General features: G+C 38.6%; 1 protein-coding gene and 1 pseudogene across 4 annotated transcripts in view; one reads left to right on the forward strand and one right to left on the reverse strand.

The window, feature by feature from the left end:
* SUMF2 (sulfatase modifying factor 2) overlaps positions 1-25,548 on the forward strand; it is a 342,981-nt gene that overhangs the window by 32,275 nt on the left and 285,158 nt on the right. The window lies entirely within an intron of this gene.
* LOC122788389 lies at positions 16,687-17,711 on the reverse strand (annotated as a pseudogene).

The raw sequence follows: 25,548 nt of genomic DNA on the forward strand, positions 1-25,548 counted from the left end.
TTAAAGCTGTAACTGTACTGTCTAAATTAACTGATCATTAATTTTTTGATTATACTGCTGTTAAGAATTTCTTGTTAGAATGTTTTAAGCTAACACCTGAAACTTATAGGAAAAAGTTTTGTGAGCATAGACGAAAGGCAGATGAAAGTGTGTGTGAATATGTTGCTGAACTGAGCACGTATTTTCATAGGTGGGTGAGTTGATGTCAGGTCACCACTTTTGAAGGGCTGACGGACCTTTTGATGAGGGAACAAGCCCTTAGCACTTTGCCTGAGGACATGAAGATCTGGTTAGCTGATAGACAGTGTGATACCTCAGATGAGTTGGGGAAGAAGGGAGACCTATATCTAGCAAGCAGGGCATCCCTGCACAGGAAAGGGACCCCCAGTACTGCTCATGGGTCTAATGGAACCCATGGTGGGCAGCCCAGACTACCCCAACAGAATCTGCCAGTAGAAGGGAAAGCCACTAGTCCAGGTGCATATCCAGGACCTAGGGTTAAATGTTTCGAATGCAACTAGTAGGGCCATGTAGCATACAGATGTCCACGGAGGCAAGGTGGGGAACAAAAGGTGAAAGAGTCAGTAAGTGGGAAAGATAAAATGCCAATAGTAGGTTGTCTTGAGAAAACAGGGGTACCGAACTACCATCTTGCAGATGTCCTGGTAGGGGAAGAATTTTGATGAGGCAGTACCATGTGTTTATGCAGTTACACACAGTCAGGCTTTGAGACAAGCATGTGGGTCTGGTAGCCTGGTGGAAACCCAGACAGACCACATACTTGCAGCCAGGACTGATGAGGTGGTGACTTTTGGGAGGGAGCTACTCTGTAGCAATGAGACTGAAGGTGAACCACAGCTGCTTGTGGGTACTGATGTTCCCTTGGACAGAGTGACTGCAAAGGTAGAGGTGAGTAGTAGTACCCAGGCTGACAGTGAGGCACCACTGACAGAAGATGCCACACTTCCTGTTGAAGGGGAGCTGGGAAGTGTTACAAAAAGAGAGTTGAGACAGGCTCAACTCTCAGACCCCATATTGCAAGGCCTGAGGCAGGTAGCTAGTGAGGCACCTGATTCTCAAGGGAAGGGGGATTCTGTATACAGAGGTAAAGGGTTACTGTATAGAGAGTGGACCCCTGAGAGAGAGCTAGAAGGTGAGAGAATACAGCAGTTGGTAGTACCTAGAGCCTACTGTCTGGCACTTCTAGCCATAGCCCTTGATATTCCCTTTGCAGGCCATATGGGCATAAAATGTACAAAGAGGTGTATTATGCAGAACTTCTATTGGCCTGGAATTTCCAGAGAGGTAATAGGGTACTGCAAGACATGTGAGCAGTGCCAAAAGGTAGGCAGGGGAGAGGAGACAAGGTGAGAGGTTGTCTGATGCCTTTGCCTGTGATTGAGGAGCCATTTCAGAGGGTAGCTATGGATATTGTGGGGCCTCTGAGTACCCCAAGTTCCACAGGGAAAAACTATATCCTAGTGGTAGTACAGTATGTTACAAGATACCCTGAGGCAGTGGCTCTGTCCTCCATTGCGGTAGAAAAGGTGGCAGATGCTTTGTTAGAGATTTTCAGCAGGGTACTTTTCCCAAAAGAAGTACTGACCGACAGAGGTGCCAATTTCATGTCAGACCTGCTGGCTTGTCTGTGGAAGTACTGTGTGGTGAAACACCTGAAGATCAACCCCTACCATCCCGAGACTACTGGTCTTGTTGAGAGGTTAAACTCTACCATCAAGCCCATGCTACGGGCATTTGCAGACCAGTTTAAGAGGGAGTGGGACAAATATTTGCCTCATCTGTTGTTTGCTTACAGAGAGATTCCCCAGGAATCCACATTATTTTAAACCCTCTGAGTTGCTGTATGAGCATAGGGTGAGGGGACCTCTAGATTTAATTTGTGATGAGTGGGAAGGTGAGTGTGAATCTCGCAAGGAGTCTGTTGTGGCATATGTCCTAAACCTGAGGACAAGGCTCAGGTAACTCATGGGCTTGGCCCAGGAGGACCTGGCAGATACCGAAAACAGAAAAAGGTATAGTGTGACAGGAATGCTTGAGTTAGAGAGTATGCTGTAGGGCAGCAGGTAATGGTTCTCATTTCTGTCAGACACATCAAGCTACAAGCAGCTTGGGAGGGACCCTACAAGGTGGTAAGAAAGGTAAGTGAGGTTAACTACATGGTGGAACTGCTAGGCAGGAGCACAAATTGTACCATGTTAACATGATGTAACCTTACCGTGATAGTGAAGCCCTTGTGCTGAGTTTTTGCAGCGGACTGCAGGAAGAGTCTGAGGGAGATCTGGTGACTGATCTCCTCAGTGGGGCTCGGACTGACACCTCAGTGGAAGGGTTAGCAATGTCCCAGCAGCTATCCCCTACCCAGGTTCGAGAAATCTGAGCAGTGTTACAGGAGTTTGAGGAGGTGTTCACTGGGAAACCAGGGGGGACACCCACCTGGTGCAGCACCAGGTGGATACAGGACCCCAAAGGCCTATTAGGCAGGCCCCTTATAGGGTGCATGAGAGAGTCAAACAGGCTCTGAGGGAGGAGATGCAGGAGATGTTGGAACTATGGGTAATTCGAATCCAACAGTCCCTGGGCCTCCTCGGTGGTGCTGGTGCCAAAGAAGGATGGCAGCACCAGGTTCTCTGTGGACTGCAGGAAATTAAATAGTCACACCGAGTCAGATGATTACCCCATGCCTAGGACAGATGAGGCCCTAGAGCAGCTGGGTGTGGCTAAGTACCTTACCACCATTGATCTTACCAAAAGTTACTGACAGGTGCCCATGACTCCCAGTACTAGAGAGAGGTCAGCCATTATGACTCCTTTTGGCTTGTATGAGTTCACAAAGATGCCCTTTGGGATGAAAAATGCCCCAGCGACTTTCCAGAGGCTGGTAGATCATATCCTAGTAGGATCAGGAGGGTTTGCCCTTGCTTACCTAGATGATATTGCCATCTGTAGCCATTCCTGACCAGAGCACTTTCAACATAGTGCTGGGCAGACTACTGAGGCCAGGGTTGACCATTAAGCCCAGCAAATGTCAGGTGGGTATGGCAGAGGTCTCCTACCTGGGACATAGAGTGGGGAGTGGTAAGATCAGGCCAGAATCTGCCCAAGTGGAAGCCATTCAGGCATGGCCTACACCTGTTACCAAAAAGCAGGTGAGGACATTCTTAGAGACAGCAAGGTACTAAAGAAAGTTTGTCCCCAGTTATAGTACCATAGCTGCTCCCCTCACAGACCTGATAAGAAAGAACAGGCCAGATAAGGTAGTGTGGACCACAGCATGTGAGCAGGCATTCCAGAAGTTTAAAGAAGCTTTGGGAGGATCCCCTGTGTTGGTCAGTCCAGATTACAATAAAGAATGTGTTGTGCAAGTGTATGCTTTGAATCATGGTGTGGGGGCTGTACTTAGCCTGATTTCTTCAGAGGGAGAAGAGCACCCAGTGGTTTGTCTCAGTCGTAGGCTCCAACCCAGGGAGAATGCTGTGCAGCTCTAAAAAAGGAATGTCTAGCCATAGTGTGGGCACTGCCGAAACTTCAGGCTTATCTGTATGGAAGAAAATTCACTGTAGTTGCAGACCACCATCCCATAACATGGTTACACAGAGCCAGCCAGCAAAATGCCAAGTTGCTAAGATGTTGCCTAGGGTTGCAAGCATATGATATGTCAGTGCAGCACCACAGTGGGATTAGCAATGCCAACACAGATGGGATCTCAAGACAGGGAATGGGGTAAGGTATACTCAAATAGACCTAACTCTCTCAAGCAACGTTTCTCAACAGTCATTTGAAAAATTAGCTTGAGTTCCTGGGGTGGAGGGGAATATGTGAAGGCTGACAGCCTAGCTAGATAGGATCTTGTAGATAATTCTGTCATTTGTAAATATTAATGTAAGCCACATGCTTGTTCTCTTGTTAAATGTTGAACTTCAAAAATGTAACCACATTGCACTCTGCTGGAGGATAGCGGATAAGCCAAGCATTGTATAATTGTCTGATCTCAAAATCTGGAGTTGAGATGTCTGGATGAAGGTGTTCTTGGTATTGTTTTGAGACCACAGTTAATTGCTAGAATGTGCATGTATAATTTCTTTTGTTGCTGCAGCTTCCTGACCAGGTGCAAGATCAGAGGAGCTACTAAACTGAGTTTCTGTTAGCCTGGGAACCAGAGAAACAAATGATGTAATCTGAAATGAGTCAGTAGCACTGTGCTATCAATTTAAGGACCAAGAGACTCACAGCATTTCCCAATTGTCTTCAGAACATCCAACATCACCAGCACTATATAGTGTTTCTCACAGATCTGTTGTATTAATGAGCATAAATTTTTATTTGAAGCTTTTGACAGTTGTGACACCTCACCACTGGCAGCAGTAATCAAGGAGCCTCAATCCTCACCACTGGCAACAGTGAGGGATGTACACACTGGGAGAATGACAAATGCACACACAGTAAAGTGCAATTTCCCTTAAGAGCACATAGAAAGCACAGTCAGTCTGCGCTGGTTTCTCCCTCTTTCTCCAGATCCTCAATAAGACTCCCCACTGGCACATCTATAGAGTGGAGATCTCAGCTGAGTGACCAAGCCGAGACCTCCAGCAGCCTCTCTGTCCAACCAGCTCTTTGTGTCCCTGCCCAAGTAGCCGACACACACACACTGAAATTTGATTTACACACACACACACACACACACACACACACCTGGGAAAGGCTGGCACAGGTTGACTAGCTATGTTCCCTTCTGCCCAGACTATAAGGTAGTTTTCGCTGCCACCAGACACTACTTATTAGCTACTTTAAGGCCCTTAGCAAAGGGTGTCCAATCTTACTGTGTAATGTTACTATTAATCCAAATGATAGTTTGACCAAGAGCAAGGCTATTAGGAGTGGCCTGCAGAGTGTCACCAAGTAGATATGCAAGTACTCGATAACAGCTTATATATCTCTAGACAGAATTTCCACAGTTGAAAGGTTTAAATATATTTAATAATAAATAATAAAAGAACAAGACAATACTAAATATGTATTCACAGTGACTTAGAGTTCAAAATTACAGGAAATATTTAAAACAACATTGCAGGACAGCCTCAAATAAATACAGAAAACATCTAATCTAATCTTTGCTATATTCCTTACTGAATCTAAAAGAAATGACTGTACCCTTGTTAACTTACTTATACCAAAGCAAGTGCAGATGTGGTAAGTGGGTTTTTCCAGCTGATGCTGCCAGGTCAAAGACCAAATACAAAATGCACAGTCTCTCTCCGAGAGTTCTTAAATTAATATTTCATATATTGCTGCTGGGATACTTGCAGCATGACATCACTTCTTGTTATCTGACTATCCCAGGTGAAATCCCCCACTGCATCTAGTATCATTTATCATCTCTCTGAAAATACATAAACAAGGACTTCTCTTACATCTAAGGCAAATGGTGGAAGTCATAAAATAATTTACATTCCTCCACACTTGGACAATAAAAAAACTTCTAGTTCTAGACATTGTGTCTGTTTCTGCACTGAAAATGAGAGATAACATCTTTTGTTTAAGGCCCAGCAATAAAGTAACTTAACCTCAACCATTCTTCTGAAGTTTTGCAAGTTAATCTCCTGTGTTTCAGCCTCCCATCAGCACACGTCTATACAATATGACATACAATTCTAATAAATTTGTAACACAGGCATATGAATCATGTTGATGTTCACAAATGACACACAACCACTTACAAAATTCCAGATAGCTGGGCTGGCAGTATCTCCTTTTGTTACATTTCTGTATAAATCATATTAATATTCACAAATGACATATAATTATTTACAGAATTTCAGATAGCTGGACTGGCAGTATTTCTTTTTGTGACAACAGTTTTTCTTGTGGAAATATTTTTCTTTCCTCTAATTTCTCTCATAATCTTTTCCTATTTCTTTGGTCTGGAAATTCTGGGCTTCTTGTGTAATAGTAACAATACATAATTTCTTTCTTATCCTTAGTTGTTTGTATGGCTTTTTTTTGGCACATCAGTTTTTGTGATCTACTACTACCTTCTACAACAGGGGGGCCATCCTCCCCCTGGGCCTGGCCTAGCCCCATTGTAGGAATATTTCCATGTCTTGAGGATTCTGCACTGTCATTTTTTTCCAGTCCTGGTATCGGTGCACCTGCCAGGATTGGGCACTTTTTGTCCTGGGACTTGTGCACCCAGCTATCTTCTTTATTTTTTAACATAGTTCTGTCCATGGTATATGCTGTATAAAATACAGTCTATATATCAGTGTCGTCTTGGTGAGATTTTGTGAAAAACAGGGTCTACCTTGTGAAGGTACTCACTAAGATGTGAGGATGAATTCAATTCCAGCAGTACTTCTCTCCTTTTGCTGATTTTATCATCTCTTAGTTTGGACCCCATTTTTATGGACTACTACTTCCTTCTACAACGGGGAAACCATCCTCTCCCTGGGCCTACCCTAGCCTCATTGTAGAAATATTTACATGTCTTGAGGATTCTACACTGTCATTTTTTTCCAGTCCTGGTGCTAGTGCACCTACCAGGATTGGGCACTTTTTTTTATCCTAGGACTTGTGCACCCAGCTATCTTCTTTATTTTTTAACTTGCGTCTGTTCATGATATATGCTATATAAAATACAGTGTATCACTACATTGAGGTTTGGTAGATTTCCTTTACGTCCAATAACAATTTCAGCTAAAAATAAAGGAAATGCCAGTAGCAGCTCTGATTTGGTATACTTTGTGGAAGTTAGAGGAAATTTTTTCAGACTCAAGTAAGATCTGCCTTTCCGTGGAGTCTGCTAATATGTACCAACAGTTCTATTCCACTGTGATGTAATGAACCCTGTGATGGAAGCAGTGACCATGGCAGTAGTAAGTAATTCATGTTATTAGAAGAAAACTGAAATTCTGCACATCTAATGAAATACACAATTATATATTTTTTAAATCCAAAAGAACACACATTGTCGTGACATTTATAGAAACAAAGAATTATGATGTTTACATTTTATGTTTGTACTGAATACTGAAAAAGGTAAATAGAGATGCAGTAAAATTTCTGTTGAACATTATCCAGTATGAATGTGTGACATTTTTGACTTAACTTTATTTATACAATGAAAAACAATGAGTAGAAACACTCCAACGGAAGCCCAGTGGTGCAATAACAATGTAAACATACAAAGCAGTGACCATGGCATCACTGTACAAGAATACTGAACTCTATTTATTACAAAAATAACAGAGACTAACGTCACTTCTTCAGACCATTAAAAAGATTTCCCCACAATGTTCTTAAATACATAGGTCAGTAAAATATCATCCAATAAAAATCTAAGCACAATTAAAATACAGTTAAATGGTTAATGGTGAATATCAGTGCTCTAATACTCATGCCAATTAAATATGGTCCTAACAGCTAACCTGTCAAATGCTCACAATCCTAACCAGTCGTGAGCATCAAAACATGCTCGGTGTGATAGGATATAAAAGCATCAGTCCTGAATATTTGTTGCAACATGTTCATCAAATGAAATTATGTATCTGCTCGTATTTACTAATGAGTGTCAAGTAATATTGAACTGTGGTTTCTCATGCCTACTCTAAATAAACACTATAGCCCACATAAAATCAAAACGCAAAAATAAAAATAAAATAATCAATACATGTCTTCTTCCCAAAACATCAACTAGCATGGTCTCTACTCTGTCGTAGCAACAGATTGTTAAAAATCTTCCATCTACAAACCACAAATACCAGTGATCAAGTATCACTAATTGCATTAACAAACTCCTGCTTATGCGCAATGTAACAAGCTAAATCACCACTTAACATGCTGCAGTCTGCTTTCACAGACACTTTTATGAACAGTGTACATGAATTCAGAATAAACAATAAAGATCAATAGCCCTGGCATCTACATTGCCGAGTACCCTCTATATTGTCTAGCAAATTACACGGCAACATCACCACTATTGAAGCCTTAATATAATGTGACAGACATTCTCATGAGCAATTCTCAAGATTTCTAACCAGCTAATATAAAATAGTTAGCCTTGGCAACAACTTTGCCAAATACACTCTTTTTAAAATCTACTCGTTCTTAAATTAATTGTTATATTTAATCTCCCGATCCTGGACCTGTCAAACCTGTATTTCCTTGTAGCACAAGTTATGTTTCAAGGGCTTTACCCAACTAAACAACAAAGCCAATCAGAATCATTAAACATATTTGGTCCCCAATGACCTGTACTAAACCGAAAAAGGCATTTTATGTATGTCTAACCCCAATCAACCTGCTTTATTCTCTAACCTTACGGTGTCTGCGAACACAAAAATAACCCAATCAGAATCTAAGTATCTGAAGCATCTGGCGATGTACTACAGTCACCACATCCATTCCTTATGCATAAAGCAGAGGCTTAATCCCCAGACTGTGAGTCTTAAACCTTTTTGGCACAAGTTATTTTACTGATGCTCTTGCTGTCTAGTCTCCTGATATTATCAAACCTAATATACTTAAATATCATTAAAAAATCTACACTAGTAAGGAAGCATATAATGTACTGCATGCAGCAAACTAACATTTGTACAATAACCAGTCAGTGTCTACAAATATAATGCTGAACCAATCAAAAGCCGGAGTTCTTATACAGCCACCAAATAACATCCTCATATTCAAAGCAGAGGCTCCCAAATCAAGACTTTAACTTCCTCAAAAAAAAAACACAGCAAAATATTAATACATCATCCACTAGTCGTCACTAACTTCCGTGCAAAAAAAACCAGGGGCTGAAGCATATATTGCATCACAAAATACGTTCTACCTCCTCCTTACGGTGGCTAACACTCTCCAATACAGTTAGCGAAGGAGCCAGTCAGCCAACACATTCCAGCATTCACACCTGGAACGAACAATAAAGCCCCAAACTATTTAATGCGTTAACTGCATCCAACAAAACATACCATAACTCCACCACTGACAAATAAGAAAAGTGGTAAACATAAGTCTCTGTACTGTTAATATGTAACTTCTTCAATAAAACATCTCTCTACCTAATAACTGTATAATTAAATTCAAGATCATTAAAATCTATAAAGCCTTCCTTATCAAAAATAAAATAATAAATCACGACCAGTGAATGACAAGACCATCCACAAATATTCAGTAACCGACAAAACACGCCTATCACACTAACAGGTTGAAATCCAACCACACAGTCTCACCATAACACCATTTGACTAAGAGCAGAGACAAAATTTAATTAAAAACAAAGTTTGATGCCAACATCAAACAACTCACAAACCTAAAACAATAAATCTAACAATGCAACATCAACCAAAACCTGCTATTACTTATAGAGTTTAAAGAGTGTATTTGGCAAAGTTGTTGCTGAGGCTAACTATTTTTATATTCGCTGGTTAGAAATCTCGTGGATTGCTCATGTGAATGTCTATCACATTATATTAATGCTTAGGTTCATAGGTTCACAGGCTGGTACTAGGCTATAGTGGTGATGTTGCCCTGTAATTTGCTAGACAGTATAGATGGTACTCGGCAGTGTAGATGCCTGGGCTATTGATCTTGTTGTTTGTTTTGAATTTGCATACATTGTTCATAAAATTGTCTGTGAAATCAGCCTACAGCATGTTAAGTGGCGATTTAGCTTGTTACATTGCGCATAAGCAGGAATCTGTTAATGCAGTTTAGTGATCCTTGGTCACTGGGATTTGTGCTTTGTAGATGGAAGCTTTTTGACAATCTGTAGCTACGATACATAGAGTAGAGACCATGCCAGTTAATTTGTTCGGAATAACACATTTATTATTTTATTTTTATTTTTGTGTTTTGATTTTATGTGGGTTATAGTGCTTATTTACAGTAGGCATGAGAAACCACAGTTCAATATTACTCGACCTTGATTAGTTAATATGAGCAGATACATAATTTGATTTGATGAACATATTACAATGAATATTGGTATTGTTGCTTTTATATCCTATCATAGTGAGCGTGTTTTGATGCTCACGATTGGTTAGGACTGTGAGCATTTAGTAGGTTAACTGTTGTTAAGACCATATTTGATTGGTTGACATCAGTTTTAGAGCACTGATATGCACTGTAAACCATTTAATTGTATTTTAATTGTGCTTAGATTTTTATTGGCTGATGTTTTATTGACCTGTCTATTTAAGAACGTTGTGGGGATATCTTTTTAATGGTCTGAAGAAGTGACGTTAGTTGCGAAAGCGCTTATTGTTTTTTTATACTCTGTTATTTTTGTAATAGAGTTCAGCATTCTCATATAGTGGTGGTGCATGTTTTATAACTTTATTTATATGTTGCCAGTCATATCAAAATAAGAAATTATCCACTGTTGGAAGCTACTTCTTTCTGGCCAGGTTGTTTTCCCACCTGATTAAAATTTTCTAGCCATATTCAGGAAGAAATTTGAGGTTAAAGACAGGGCAGGAAATTAGCAATTTATGTAATGTTGAATTGAATGAAAATTGTTAAAAAGAAAAACATATGTACACTACATTAAAACAACAATGGAATATTACTATGATTTGTTTTCTTTTTTATTATATTAATATATTTCTACTCATGACATTCTTTAAAATGTGATGATTCAGCAAAGGTGTTAAAAAAAATTGAGCCATGAGTCAATCTCTCCTTAACTCGTGTCTCTGGCATGGAGTATTGCTTTGTTATATAGTGCTATAAGTAAATTACTGGCTTTAAATAGTACAATTCCCATGGTTTCATTGGACACTGAATGCTCCAGCCTTGAATAAATTGTAGAATAACTCTTTATGGAATGCTTATAACATTTTATAAGCCCAGGAAATAATGATGGGTGTCACTGGCCACTAGCCACTGTGAATGCAGTACCACCAAATCTGAAGTAACTTTAAAAACCTTAAGCTACCTCAAACACTATGTACAGGTATTAGGGGCAGCACACTGGTGCAGTGGCTAGCATTATTGCCTCACAGCATGAGGTTCTGTCCTTTGTCCTTTGATTCTCAGCCAGGGTGCCTTCTTTGTGAAGTCTTTATGTCCTACCTGTGTTTGTGCAGGTTTCCTCCTGGTGCTCCGCTTTTCTCTCACATTCCAAAGACATGCATTTGGTGGACTGGCACTCTAAATTGGCCATAGATGTGTGTGTGCGTGCAAGTGTGTGGTATGGAAGAACAGCTGCAGTAGGTCTAGCCCATAGAAGTGTGAACCTTGGCTCTAGATTATTGTCATTGTTGAAATGACACCCAACCCCACATGCAAAAATGGGAAAAGGCATTGTGGATGAATAGAACACTATGTACACCTCCAAAACTGTAAAAAAAAAAAAAACTCTGAATAATATGTCTGATGACCAGGGGCCAGATTCCAAATGACTCGCTCTCAATATAAGTGAACTGACTCTGTTGTAAGCCTGTTTTATAGATGGGCATTACACTGGAGTCATTCACTTACACCAAGGTCAAGGCTTTTGGAATCGGGAAACTTACACCAGAGTATGTCACTTATACAGAGATCTAGGCTTTTGGAGTCCAGACCTAGGTGTAACCACTCTTTGACTCTTCATAAGATGTAACTAATTTGCCATTGTTACAACATATTGCTACTATGCAGTTAGTAATATATTGCTTGTGAAGAATCAGATAAGTTATAGTCTTAATTTATGTTTTTTATTTCTTTAATGCCTCTCATAAATTGGTGCCTTTCTAAAACAAACCGCCGCAATAATAAACCTCTCAAGTGTGCAGAATATTTCAGACTGACGTATATTTTTGGTCTGTTCCTCATATAATTTTTTTTTTCTGGCAAATATTTGAGGATTGATGTCACTAAATAATGACAGACATTTGACTTTGGGCTAAGAGGATGAGAGGTATATGTAAGAGTGACTTCACATTCTTAGCCATCCTACTACCAATAAAATAATTTCTTTCTTTAGTTTGGACAATGCATAAGGCAGTCTTGAGAGATGTGAATTCCAAGGAATAATGCTGTTATTCTTTGACACACAGCCATGGAGTGCATTACTGCTCTTATACAGTAATTCATTTTAAGAATAATAGAATGTCGTTTGCTTGGGAGCATGTTTTTTTTTATTCACTTTGCTCAAGTCCATAAATATAAAGTCCATCAATAATATAAATATTATTTGTATATGTTGATATATTATGGTACATTTCTGTTTATTTTTACTATAGTAGTTTTGTAGAGGAGCTTTTCTCCCCGGGCCTCCACTGAAAATGGACATGTATCCAGTTGGACTAGCCCGGTAAACAAATGTAAAATAAAATAAATAAAAGTAAATAAATAAATAAAGCTAGAAACACTGAAGCCCACTGACCATGAATACCACTGATTTCACTGTGATCTTTTATGTAGTGAATCTTCTTTATTTTTGGTGTTGGTTTTATGCTGTTTTCCCATTTTTTTCTTGTGTTTGACTACTGTTTGATCGTTCTGTTTTTAGCTTTGTGTTATGTGTTTGTAGTGACTTCATCTTCAGCAGTGGGGAGTTTGAGATTTTCTTTTACTTTTTTTTTTACCACCACTGTGTTTTGTCTCGTGGCTTTACTTTCCTTCGAGAAGTTGGCCCATCTGTTGGGGAGAAGCAATAGACAGGCGCTTCCCAGCTTTGGCTAGAGCACTGTGATCCATTCATTCTTCAGATGGAGGGCCTAGTCGGCCTATTTTTTGCTCTGTGAGAGATGGTCAGTAGGGAGCAGGCCAGACTGCAGGAACTGGTAAAGTTCCTTCTCCTCACCTTGGAATCTGAATCCCTGCCCTGGCTGATAAGAGCATCAATAATGATGCCATCTGTGAGGAGCATGTGCACTTCTGCACATAACATTGCGAGTCGTTCTGGCTTGCTTATTGGGTGATACCTGGAGGGAGCAGTGGGTGTAGCACCAATGGAACTCAAACCTGCAACGGATGTATAGAAGTGCACATGCTCCTTACAGAAGGCAGCATTAGTGGCACTCTTATGAGCCACGGCAAATTTCCCCAAATTGGTTGCTTCCCCCACAAAAACAATTTTTTTTGTTATTTTTGACGTTTTCGGTGTTAATGTCTATTCTTGTTTCTACGTGGGTAATCAGTGTTTTATTTGATATTAGAGAATTTGATTTTTCTGTTTTAATTGACTCCTCATGGATCCATTTTGGTTAATTAATTGATCTAAAGAAAGCACTGTTACCTGCAGTCTTATCACTGTATCTGTGGCTTATTAGGCAGTCAGTTGTCTTGGGTTTGCGTAATGATTGTATACCTTGTGTGTGCTGCTCCTCACTGTAGAAGAAATATGACTCTTGTTTGCAAAACTCTTTTTAGCTGTCTTACTATATTAGTTTGTGTGGTATATCCATTACAAATGGAACATTTTGTTGCTGTCGCATTGCCCTTGCATTGGAAAACATATCTTCAGTTGAAACTATGCTTTAGTAATACTTTTAAAACTGAATCTGTTTAATAAATCTGCAAACCCTGGTATAAGGTAGTGTTCTGGTGGAAGATAACAAGAGATAAGAATACAACTGATTTTTTCAATCATTCCTTCTGAGTTCTATATTATCAAAAATGTGGAAACTTTCATTGAGTTCACGTTTGCATCATTCCTGGGGCTTTCCTTGTTTGTAAGATTGTATTCATTTTACCAAATTAGTTCAGGATACAATAAACGAATAATGTGGTCAGGTTTAAAAAATTCTGGCTTCATTAATGATCCTGTCACATGTCTGCCTTGTATCTTTAATCACAAAACAAATTGCGTATGATGCACTCCTGCTCAAAAACAGATTGTTTATCATACTGTTACTGTGTGTTTACCACAACTTTAAACCAATAGAGAGTCTTTTTATGGGGATGATCCATGAAGCAAAAAACAGATAAAATAACTATATATATATATATATATATATAGTTATAGTGGGCAGAGAAAAAAATTCAAACCATATGTATCCAAATCCTACTGTTAAAAGTAGAAGTTTCATTCATTACTGAAAGGAATAAAAGATCAAAGAAAGGCATTGTGAATTTCATAATCTTGAGAAAAAAAATATATAAAATAGAAAGTGTGCTGCTGTCTAGCAGAAAGCAAGTCATCTGGTAGAGAATTTCAGAACAGTGGAACAAACGGGGTAAATGTTTTGTCTCAAAAGCCTTTTAAAAGTTTGAAGGGTTACTAATAAGAAATGGCCAGAAAATATTTTCTCCCTGTAAGGTAGGCAGGAGGAAATAATGCCTTCCTGTGCTTTAACAGGTGCACAGCAATAACATTTTCAAAGCAGACTTTATTTGTATGACATTAAACCTTTTCAGAAATTGTAAGCAATTTGGCCAACTCCATGGCATAGAGGGATAAATCCTTTGACTACAGCTCAGGTGACCCAGGTTCGGTTAGTGGCATGAGCATCATAGGTGCTGTCTGAAAGGTATGGATGTGTCCATCCCAAATGGAGGTTGGTCATATGGATGTTGCTCATGATTAGCCCTGGTGGAGGCTGAAGGAGAGGCAGTCTCCCCCCTGATTCACAATTATATTGATCTCTGGCCTTATATATTTTACTGTTGATGTTGGCCCCATCTATATTTTTTATCCTCTTACATACAATACACTTCCCACAAGGGAAACTACCCTTTCTACCATATTCTCTATCCAACTTTCCTATGGATAACAATTCTTTAAAATTTTTTGATCTGCTGTGTGAGAATGTAACTCTGTCCGGAAAAAGTTTTCCGAACCTCTCATCAATATAATTGTGAATCAGGGGGAGTCATTTATATCATGGGTTGTGACTATACCACAGACAAATAGTATATAGGACAAACAAAAAGAGCACTGACAAAAAGAGTCATGGAGCATTTAGGTGATATCAGGAGAGGTAGGATAGAAAGTCCAGTGGCTGAGCATTTCATCAGGTTCCATGAAGGCTCAGATAGATCCCTTCTTCTTTAGCGTGTTGGCTAAGCCCAAACAGCAGAAAGGGGATGAATTAGCAAGTAATTTGTCTTTGTTAGAAACAAAATGTATTATTAATTTTAAAACCTTGTATCCAAGTGGGCTAAATATAGACTTAGATCTGAATGTCAGAGCGTAATGAAATAATTAAAATTATGGTCATTGTTCAATATTAAATGTTAAGGTGAGCTTTTATTAATAGCTCTGCTTTTAGTATGGTGTCCATTAGGTAGGTAATATACACATATTGATGTTGTTTACCTTGTGAAACAAGGCTTATTGCTGAACGTATTTTTCAGGTTGAAACATCTTTATACATTTTCATGTATTTTCTCTTCAAAGTATATTTTTTAAAAAGCGTTTTTAATAAATAGAGGAGTACATGAAATACAAACAATGTGCAACAGAAAGTTTATTCCATAGGGTTAAGTATTGATATGCACTTTAATGTATTTAATTGGACAACTGATGCTCGTTAGTTTCAAGTGATGTTATAATATAAAAGATGGCTGCTTGGTATAAAATTTATTCCTTGAAGGCTAAAGCTGAGGTACCAGATACACCAGTAAAGAATTTTCCTTATATCCTGGTGTGGTGGTATGTGTTTATTCGTTTTATTGGTGCTTACAGTTTGTTTCACAGTTCTGGAGATAAAAATAGCATCTCCAAACAGCTGCAAAATTGTGGGAAGAAACCTTAAGCTGAGGCAAACGCTCATTCTTTAAGTTGGGTAAAATATTTCTTAGTTATGAAATAATGCTAGAATTACTGTAAAATGAAAATGGGGGTGGGGGGAGTCTGATTTATTTTATCAGAATAAAATGACTGGAACAAACACATAAAGAAAGTGAAATAAAATGACTATGAAACAAGCTCTGTAGAATATTTTTTGCTAATGAAATAGAATCAAATGTCAAGTAACATTTGACTTTCAGTTTTCTTTTTTCTATTTGAAACACATCAGCTGAACACAAACTGTGTGTGTTTTGTTTTATCTCTAACAATGCGGATTCCTGATAATGGCATCTGAAGACAGCCCTCAGGTTATTTAATAACTTTTTTTTTGTTTTATAAAGTAAAACTTTGCTGATCAGAAATAACCATATTAACACTTGCTTTCAAACAAATAAATCTCATCAACATAGGTTCATAGGTGTGCACTAGGCTAATGGCCCTGGAGCCTTTTCAAGCCTAGCCCATAGGATTACCCTGGCATCATGCCACCCATTAAACATTTCCTGATCTAAATGATGTCACGTTCTATGAATGTCTGAATCTGTAGTATTCCGATGTAAGCAAGACTGCTAGTAGGACAGTGGGCACTTCTCATAAGCAGGACTAAAGTCAGTTACTGCAGACCCCCCCCCCTGCCTTTGGGACTACAATACAGTTTACATGCAAATTAGAGCAAAAAAAGTCTCCCAATTAGAATGCACTGATAAAAAAAAACATTGTTCTAATTTATGGTCAGTTATAAAAGGTATCATTCTTATAAGCAGTCTCATGTAAACACAAGGCTAAAACTAATACAATTAAAAATGTAAAACCTAATTGCACTTAGGCAAGCATGATTTGGAACTGGTTTTCATTATAACAGTTAAGTATGTCCTTAAATTTAAAATAAAAGCAGTGATTTTCAGTAATTCTTTCTGTCTGCCTGTGTTGCTGCAAAACACTTCTTGTATTTTTCAAAAGAGGATGCTGTTAGAAAGCTCTGCTGCATTTTTTGGAATTCCAGCGTGAATCTCAGACTCAATACCACAATGATCCTGCCCACGGAGGATTTTGAAGTAACCATTATCACCCCAGTCTGTATTCCATGAGTTAGCAGCCAGCCAGTCAGGAGTGTTGTTTTCTATGCCCCAGCCCAAGATCTTAATAGCATGACCCCCGACTGCTTCTCCAGTGTGATGCTGGTAAACACCTGATTTATAGAGCAGGAAGTCCTCATACACAGTAAAGGCCACCTCCACGGGTCCATTCTTATAAATTTCTTCCATTATGCTTTCAGGAGAGTAAAGGACACTATAGGCAGATTCACCGTAAATCTTGTCCTTTTCAAATGAAGGAGTATAACCAACATCACACTTTTTCACACAGGGTGACGGGTCACCTCCTTCTCCAGAACATGGTGGCCGTGAGCCATTCACGTGATGTTCACAGGGAGGAATCGTATATGGCCTGCAACCTATGCCAGAACCATACAGCTCCCCAGACACCAAGCCACTTTCACTCCAGTACTGCCATGCTTCCGATGGGTAGCCACCATTGCATCCCATTCCACATTCAAAGCCGCAGCATGAAAGCAGATCTTCAGCCGATACCTCACATTTAGCTTTCCCCCAGAGTGGATGCAGACATGGTCAGACATGGACTCTACAGTACCAAATGTCCAACATGAGCCACAAGATCCCTGATCCTGGATCTCTCGGATTGTTGGACAATTGGGCCACTGAGTTTGTGAATCAAAGTTATCAGGAAGCTTCACTTTTCCAGAATAGGAAGTCTTTAAAGGCAATTTTGGACCATGCAGAATTGTACTACACAGACGCTTCAAATAACTCTGATCCACATTGTAAAAGTTTTGTCCAGCCTTCCATGTAGTATTTAATTTGCTAATGTGGTTGATTATATCCTGTGACCAGGTGGATGAAGATGACAAGGTTCGAGAGTTGGCAAAACCCAGGAGGAGACAAACATCACAGTAATTCATTTAATTCACAATGTCTGTTGGTCCATTAATTTAGCTATTTAGTCTATTAAATTTGTAGCTTCCATTCTTCAGATGTTACTCCTGTAAGCTTTGTCTGTTTTGTAGCCATGTCCATTATCTCTTGCATAAGTCTCTGAAGTTCACCTTTTTGTTGAAGGCACCCATTTCCAGTTTTATGTAACACTCATGCTTATGTCTGTAACACTAACTTTATAACTTTTTTCCACTTTTTGAAACCAGTACAGCATTTCATAAACATTAACAACATAGAAACACAACCACTAACTGTATCAAATGTAGTAAAAAGATATATCCAAACAATTTTTAACAAACTGTGCACTATACATGTGTAATACATTCCTAGTAAACACATCCTTCACTGTATACAGTACATATCCAACATGCACCATATTATCTGTATTAGTGTTACAGAGGTACACATGAATTGGTTCTCTTTTCGTGAATATGGTGTCCACAGAGTAACAAAATATATAAAAACCAAAAGAAAGGGGCATAGGTCTCTACTGTCCCTGCTGTTTCTCATCTGCATAGGTCCCTGTTGTTCTGAACATTGTGATATTTTCAGGTGTCCCATAATGTTTGTTTCTGTATGTAATGTTTTTCCTTTTGTGTAACAGAGCATCTACTTTCAAACAGTTTTAATTCTTCCTTCATTGCCTTTACACCCCCTATTTTTGGTTTGTCTTTAACTTTCCAGTTTCTAGGGAAAGTGTTCATTTATTTATTTTTTTTTGCTACTAATACTAGGAGAGAGGTTAAAGCTCTGGCATATATTGTTATTTAATGATCCCAGCTAATCAAAAATAAGTCTTTAGGAGAGCCCTTAGTCTTCCCCACTGACTTCAAAATAATCTCAAGATCCTTCTTAGTGACACATCTCTTCACATGGTCTAAATATGTATTCTCATGTACCTTTCTCACTCGTCTCATTTCCAACTCAGCCCCTCTAAATGTGGGAACATTTTCTCCAACTTTTTTGATATGTAAAAGTATCTGTGAAGGCATTTCCATCCAGATATGTGGCACCTAGTTGAGAAATCCCTAACCCTCCTCCCAACTCTGTCTTATTTTAATTGCAATCTGTGCCATCAGTGCCAAGGAACTTCTTCCCAAAATTCATCCATTCAATTCTGTAATAGTTCTTCTAGATTCCATTACCAGTTCTACTACACTTGATTTTATGGACTGAAGATCCTGTCTCCCTAATATTTTCCTGCATTCTAGTGCTAACTCCCTATAGTTTAGCCTTGTGCCTTTATCCCACTGAATGGTTCTGTCCTCATGTCAGAGGTTTTCAAAATGCATTGATTTCTTGTTTTGAAGCCATTTCTAATATAGTTCTGTGCATAGCCAGCATCAGAGCAGCATGCACTCTTATTTCCATATACTGTTTGAAGTTTCATCTGGGTTCCATGCTGTCCTTTGTAACCAGCAGTGATTTCCACATGCTGCTCCCTGTAACCAGCAGTGATTTCCATTTGGAATAAAAATCCCTGTTTTTTTTTATCCAATACAGTGTACTGATCTGCCTGGTCTAAAAATACATTGCCAAACTAGGCATAGCTAGACCTTCCTCCTCTTCTGTAGGTAAACAACTTTTCCCATTTCACCCTCTCTTTCTTTCCCTCTGAAAAAAAAAAAAAATCACTCATTTCCTTTGCACTCCTCTGCCAAGGTTTTTTTTTTCCAGGTTGCAAGAAGTATGCCTATCCCATAACAGTTTCAATTTCATAATTGGACTTTCTTTCTGTTGGTGCCTGTTTTCTGGCACCAATTTTAAAATTACAGCCTTTGTGAAATTTTATTTTCCCCATGTGACATCATCGAAAAATTAATTGAACTTCCCCTTCTGTGATGTCAACATAGGGGATGCATGGGAATGGATTCACTGCAGTGCATGCATGGGTTTCCATCCATTAAACACCCAACACTATTCCCTCAAGTAATGCCAGTGAAGTGTATAATAGAATTTTGTGGACGCATTTTTAATAAAACATTTACAAAGCTTCTTCTTATGAAGCCGCTCACATAATTTTGGTAGGATGGTTTTGAAAATATGTTGTAAATTAGAAAGTGAAATGATGTACATTCAAACTGTAGTGGAATGATTTAAGCATCCCTCTCTTCAAAAACAATATCCTTACTATGATACATATCTCTCACTCCTTTTCACAAGCTTTAAGTCTGCTTTCTGTTACTAAATTTTAGTTCTTGATTTCTCTTAAATGATGGTCTGTACCTCCTAACTTCCCATCACCCTTTTCTTATACTTTGTTATTTCTTTACTTATATTTTTCATCCTGCTACCACCCTATTTTTTAGTTCTCCGTGTTGCTAGCTGGGGACAGTCCACCAGAAATAGTGCATGTTCCTTTTTCTCTCTCTTAATGGCTAGTTCATTCTCACACACTGTCTCTGTCACCTATCAACTTAAACTTTCAGCCTAATTCCTTCCCACATCCCTTTAGCTCCATCCTTTACCTGAATGCTGAACTGTCCCAGTAACTTCTTGGCTATCATGTTAGGGGAAGAAGATGTCTTTTGTGACTTAGTACTCTGACCATCTATCCTAGAGTGCACTTGCTAACAGAGACGTAGCTAAAATTTTATATTATGTACTCAGCCATAATATTACTTTCACCATCACCTACCTGTTGTTTAAAAAATGTACTCAACCCTCATATTGCTGCTATGGACCTGGGACAGGGAAACATTGTTAAGTTGTTGCAACTTATAACTATAAAATGGCTATTTTTAGAGCTGAATTTTTCTCATACAGTAGAGAGTCGGTTATCCGAACTAATTGGGACCTAGAGTAGTTTGGATAATCAAACATATATTGAACAAGATAAAAAACATCTAAAAGCTTGTTTTTTTTCTGCATGCAGAGAATCCTACCTGAAAACTTTGGAAGGCCGAGTTTGGATAATTGATGTTTCGGATAATCTACGCTCTACTGTATATGCATATGTTGCATAACTCTATACTATAAATGTTAGTTCAGGCAGTTCTAGCATTCTCTTTAATAAAGTTTTTTTTGAAAGATGCTAAGAAAAAATGTACTCACTTGCGAACATTTTACCTGTTTAGCTCACTCTCTAGGGAGTTACCAGGAAGCCTATGATTTTAAGGATACATTTTGACATGACAGATGCCCATTAACTTAAACTATTGCAGTAGTGCTCCTCTGTTGTCCCATTACCCCAGTCAGTATCATTAGTTGCCATTTTCTTTCCTTTTTAAGCACATGCTACCCTCTGTGCTTTAGTATGGCTTGCTGCTGTTTAGCCTGCAAAATGTTTTGAGGCTAAGTATCCCTAAGGGAGAAAAAGATGTCACCCTAATAAGTAAAACTTGGACTTTGTTTTAACTACCATTCCAGTAAGGCTGATCTCTGACTGTATACAGAGAATAAAAATCAGTCCCCAAGTAATAAGTAGTAATTAATATACATACTTATTGCCAGTATTTTAAACTGATGTCAGAAGCAAAGTCCATAAGGTGAAGCTTTGTTGAAGTAAAATATTAAGCTTGTGCAACAGTCTCTGTAATAAATCCTCACTGGAATAGTATCCCTCTGCCAGGCTACTTGTGCCAAATGATCCACATTAATCTGATGTTATCACTGTTTCAGTCATTTGATCCTTTTGCTTTACTGCTTTCTCACAAAGTCACACATCTCCTTAGTTTTGTCAGGCAGTTTCTTCTAAAAGATATGAAAAAGTTTGCCTGGAATTCTCTCTCTCACCCATTGATTCATCTGCCTGAGCTCAGTGCACCCTCATAAAGTATATCCTGGAGCTGGGGCCTGTTGTTCACAGTCAACACTCCTTTTGTTTAGTCCCCCCCCCCCCATATGATACTTGTTTGGGGTGCTTAGCTAGGCTTGTAAAAGCCCTAGTGGTAGTTAGCCTAGTAACAACCTATGAACCTCAGTGTTAATTGAGGATTTGTATAGTTTTTTTTTTTTTTTTAATATAATAGTTGAATGCCTTGAAGATAGCTGGATGTGGCAGCTTAGAAAGAAAGTACACGTCCCAGAATTTCTTGATTTCTGGGATGAATGCATTCCTTTGACTTTGAGCCTATGGAAAAAAAAGTCATCCACGGACACTCAGTCGTCACCAAGTTTATATGTTGTTCCTTTACCACAAGATCAACATTTTTTTTTTTCTTTTAAGACCTGTCAAATACTAGTACAGGTCTGGTTTGATTCCTATTGTAAGGGCACAGTAGTGTGACACTATGAGCGCTATCTAATGGTATTTCATTCATAGATTCATAGATTAGTACTAGGCTAACTGCCCTTGTAGGTCATTTTCAGCATAGCCAGTTACCCCATGTGAGAATCAAACCCTGCACCTTGTGTTTGTAAGGTAAACACCTTAACCATTATGCCAACATCATTTCAATACTAGTCCATTCATGCATGCAATTTGCCATAAATAATTTGCAGTCTCCATCTTTCACATGTTCTGGAAGGCTCCCCTAGAGTTCCTGCAGAATAAATTGCTGACTGTCAGTATCACTAAGTAAAAAAAGACAAAAGGCATAACACCAAATACAGTTTCCCATATGAAATCATTGCTGGTGCAGTTTGTAGGGGTGCATTGTCAGTAAGTCATTTTTTTTTGGGGGGGGGGGTCTCCCTTCTCCGAGTTGGGTGCAGCCGTGGAGTTGGAATATGTAAGTTTGAGGGGCTTGACGCACCCATCAGGTAGTGTATGGGGGCTTGCTCCCTGCAAAAATATATATATTTTTTTGCCCTTGTAGTTTTAGAAGTTTTTGTCCATTCAGCTCATCTGATTTCAGGAAGTTAGCATTTCATTGTAGAACCACTCCAGAACTGATGTGGAATTGATGTTTTCCTTCTGAGATTTATCTTTAAGTTCCATAATTTTGAAAGTTGTTTTTATGATTTTTTTGCTGTTTGTATTATTTTTAAATTTTAATACATTGGATTAATTAATTAACTGCTGTGAAGTGTCCAGGTGGGTATTGTGGCATTTTTGTGTGGACTTTTTACTGGTTTGTCGTTTCCTGTCTTATTTGGCTGTAATTATGGTTTGAGAGGCAGTGTGAACACTGAAGGACACTCTTCTTTCCAATTATTTTTTTGGAGCCTAATACTGGGGTTGGAGAAGCCCAGAAGAGTGGATGGGAAACAGAAAATTTACCCCGGGGATCACTGCACTGACTCTGCTGGACAGTGGCGCAGGGAACTAATGGCTATGCTGGACAGTGGCGCAGGGAATTGATGGCTCTGCTGGACAGAGGCACAGGGAACTAATCTAAGGGGGTGGGGAAAGCCAACACATTCTGGCTAGGCTTATAAATGCCTGTGGGCAGATAGCCTAGCACTTACCTATGAACAAGTTTTAGCTGCAAGTCTTCCTGCTTTAATGGTATATGTCATTGTATTTTTGCTTCCCTTCTGTGGGTTTTGGAGCTTAGAGAGGTCTTGTCTGCATGCCTGGAAATTTTCTCCTCTACACCTTCTAGCCTGCTGTTATTACTAGGAATGTAGTCTTCCAAGGTGCCTCTGATTTTGAATATTATATTGTAAATTTGATTGATCTTGTTGTTCAGTGAGCATCGAAGTTCAAAAAAAAAAGGGCAACCTCAGACAACCACTAACGAGTAAATAAAATTCTATGTGGTGTAGCCCAAGGAAATGTAGCCAAAACCGATAGAATGTACTGAAGCGAGTACTTTAATGACAACATAACAATTCCAGCCATACCCTTTTGTCTTGGTAAATGCAAATCTTCATCAGAACAATTCATAAAAGTAGTTTTGATGAAGTCTTGCATTTACCAAGACAAAAGCACTTAACTGGAATTGTTATTTTGTCATTAAAATAGTGACTTTATACAATTTCGTTTTGGTTTTGGCTCTCTCTCCTTGGGCTATCCCACACACTATTTTATTTGGTTTCCAATGAGGATTGACATTCTGCTTCTGGCTGTCCCATACTTAAATCCTTTTTCCACCTGGAGACCACATTATCCAACTGATATGCCTGCAGGGGTTGAGTGCTTGGATTTATTAACAGTTTCTTTGCAGAATTCCTTTTTCTCCCACACTTTTTTTGATGACGTCAGTGACTCTTCGAGGAGATGATTCACCCAGTGTTGAATTTTTTTTTTTTTTTTTGGCTTTTTAGTGACATTTATCCAGAACCAGCTTAGCACAGACTATTCTGCTGCTTACCCACTTGCTGCCATACCAGAAATCCCCACAGTTGAATGTCTTTCGAGTCCAGTATAATCTGTCTTTTCTCTGCAAATACTCCTGTTTATGGGAAAAAAAATATTCATTTATGTATCCTCAAGTTATGGCTCACTTAAGCTGTAGTTTACTGACGTAAATAATGATTTTTATTTTTTGAAATTTAGTTCTTGTATTTTTTATTTTTATTTTTAACTAGTATCTTTAGTAATTAATTGAAGTAAATAGATCAAGTGAATATAATATGCTTAATTGTGTTTTAATACCATTTTTAAATCACTACCTGTCATCTAATCATGTGGTGAGTTGGGTTTGTCAGACAGGGATTTAAAAGGCATACTTAGAAAACCCAAATGAGCAGCAGTGATGTCTTAAATGTCTGAGGCTTATCTGGAAGTTGAGTTCATCACTTGCCGCTGATAATACTTTGACTGGGACATGGAGTCTGAATGTGCCATGTTCAAGGTCTCTGCTATTATAACAGTAGCAGATAGCTATGGCCAATGGTTGATAAGTGCCTGTCACAGTGATAATTATTCCTAAGCAGATATAGATGGCAGAATGACACTTTTTTTTTTTTTTTAATTTCAAAATAGTGATATGTTGCTGTCCCATTACAAAATGCAGTAATAAGTTTCCTATTTCTCTGGCCTACAGCTCTGACACAAAGTTTTCTATTAGCGTACTATCAACATGTATGGTATATGTACATGTTAGTGTTGATACGTTGTATGTTGTTATTGTGCCAATAGAAAGCTGTCTTTACGGTAAACAGTTTCTGCCATTTTATGTCCATTCTTATACTTTTTCATTTATTTGCTTCAGCCAGCTACCAAAGGGAAATGTGATGCTTAATTAATTTATATTTAATTTCCCTGTGGGTGCCATTTGTATCATGTTATCGTATTACTTTGATAATTTTGTGTTTTTTTTTTTTCTTGTCCCAGCTCTATATAGCAGATAATGATTGAATCTCTGATCATACCTGGATGTTATGTGTTCAAGACATGAATATCAAGAACATCAGCTTGAGAGTAATGCATTAACTGCTGCCACACAGAGAGTGACCAACCAAGAAGAGTATTGGGAAGACAGTAAACACTTTGTTCAGACTTTAAAAAAGTCTGAAGGAAATGTTTACGTCGGTTTAATGGCTTCCTGCCACTCTTTTGCTGTTGCTGCTGAACACTGTTAAGCACAAGACTAGTGCTTAACAGCATTGAGGGGTGCTTAACAATTAACAAACCTGTTTTTTCACAGCTTTCAAAGCAAAATCACAGTGCTTCAAGCACTACAAATAATTTTCATGTGAAAGCAATTGGTACCGAAGTTTGAGTAAGCAAAGGACAGCTGAAGCAAATGAGAATGAATATTGTAAATTTATTAAAGATTTTTGTGCAGTACCAAGCTAAGTAGTGCCAAACTAAATGCATACAGTGTGTGTCAAATTTTCTGTCAAATTCTAAACAGCGCTAAACAGGTGTGCTGAAATGTCTTGATTGTCAGTAAATGTGATTCCACAGTAAATGTCTTAAGAATAATGATGAGGATACCTCAATTAAGTATAACAGAATTATCACAGCAT

This window comes from Protopterus annectens, chromosome 13.part0, assembly GCF_019279795.1.
Source record: "Protopterus annectens isolate FY-2018-M chromosome 13.part0, PAN1.0, whole genome shotgun sequence".
NCBI classification, from domain to species: Eukaryota; Metazoa; Chordata; order Ceratodontiformes; family Protopteridae; genus Protopterus; species Protopterus annectens.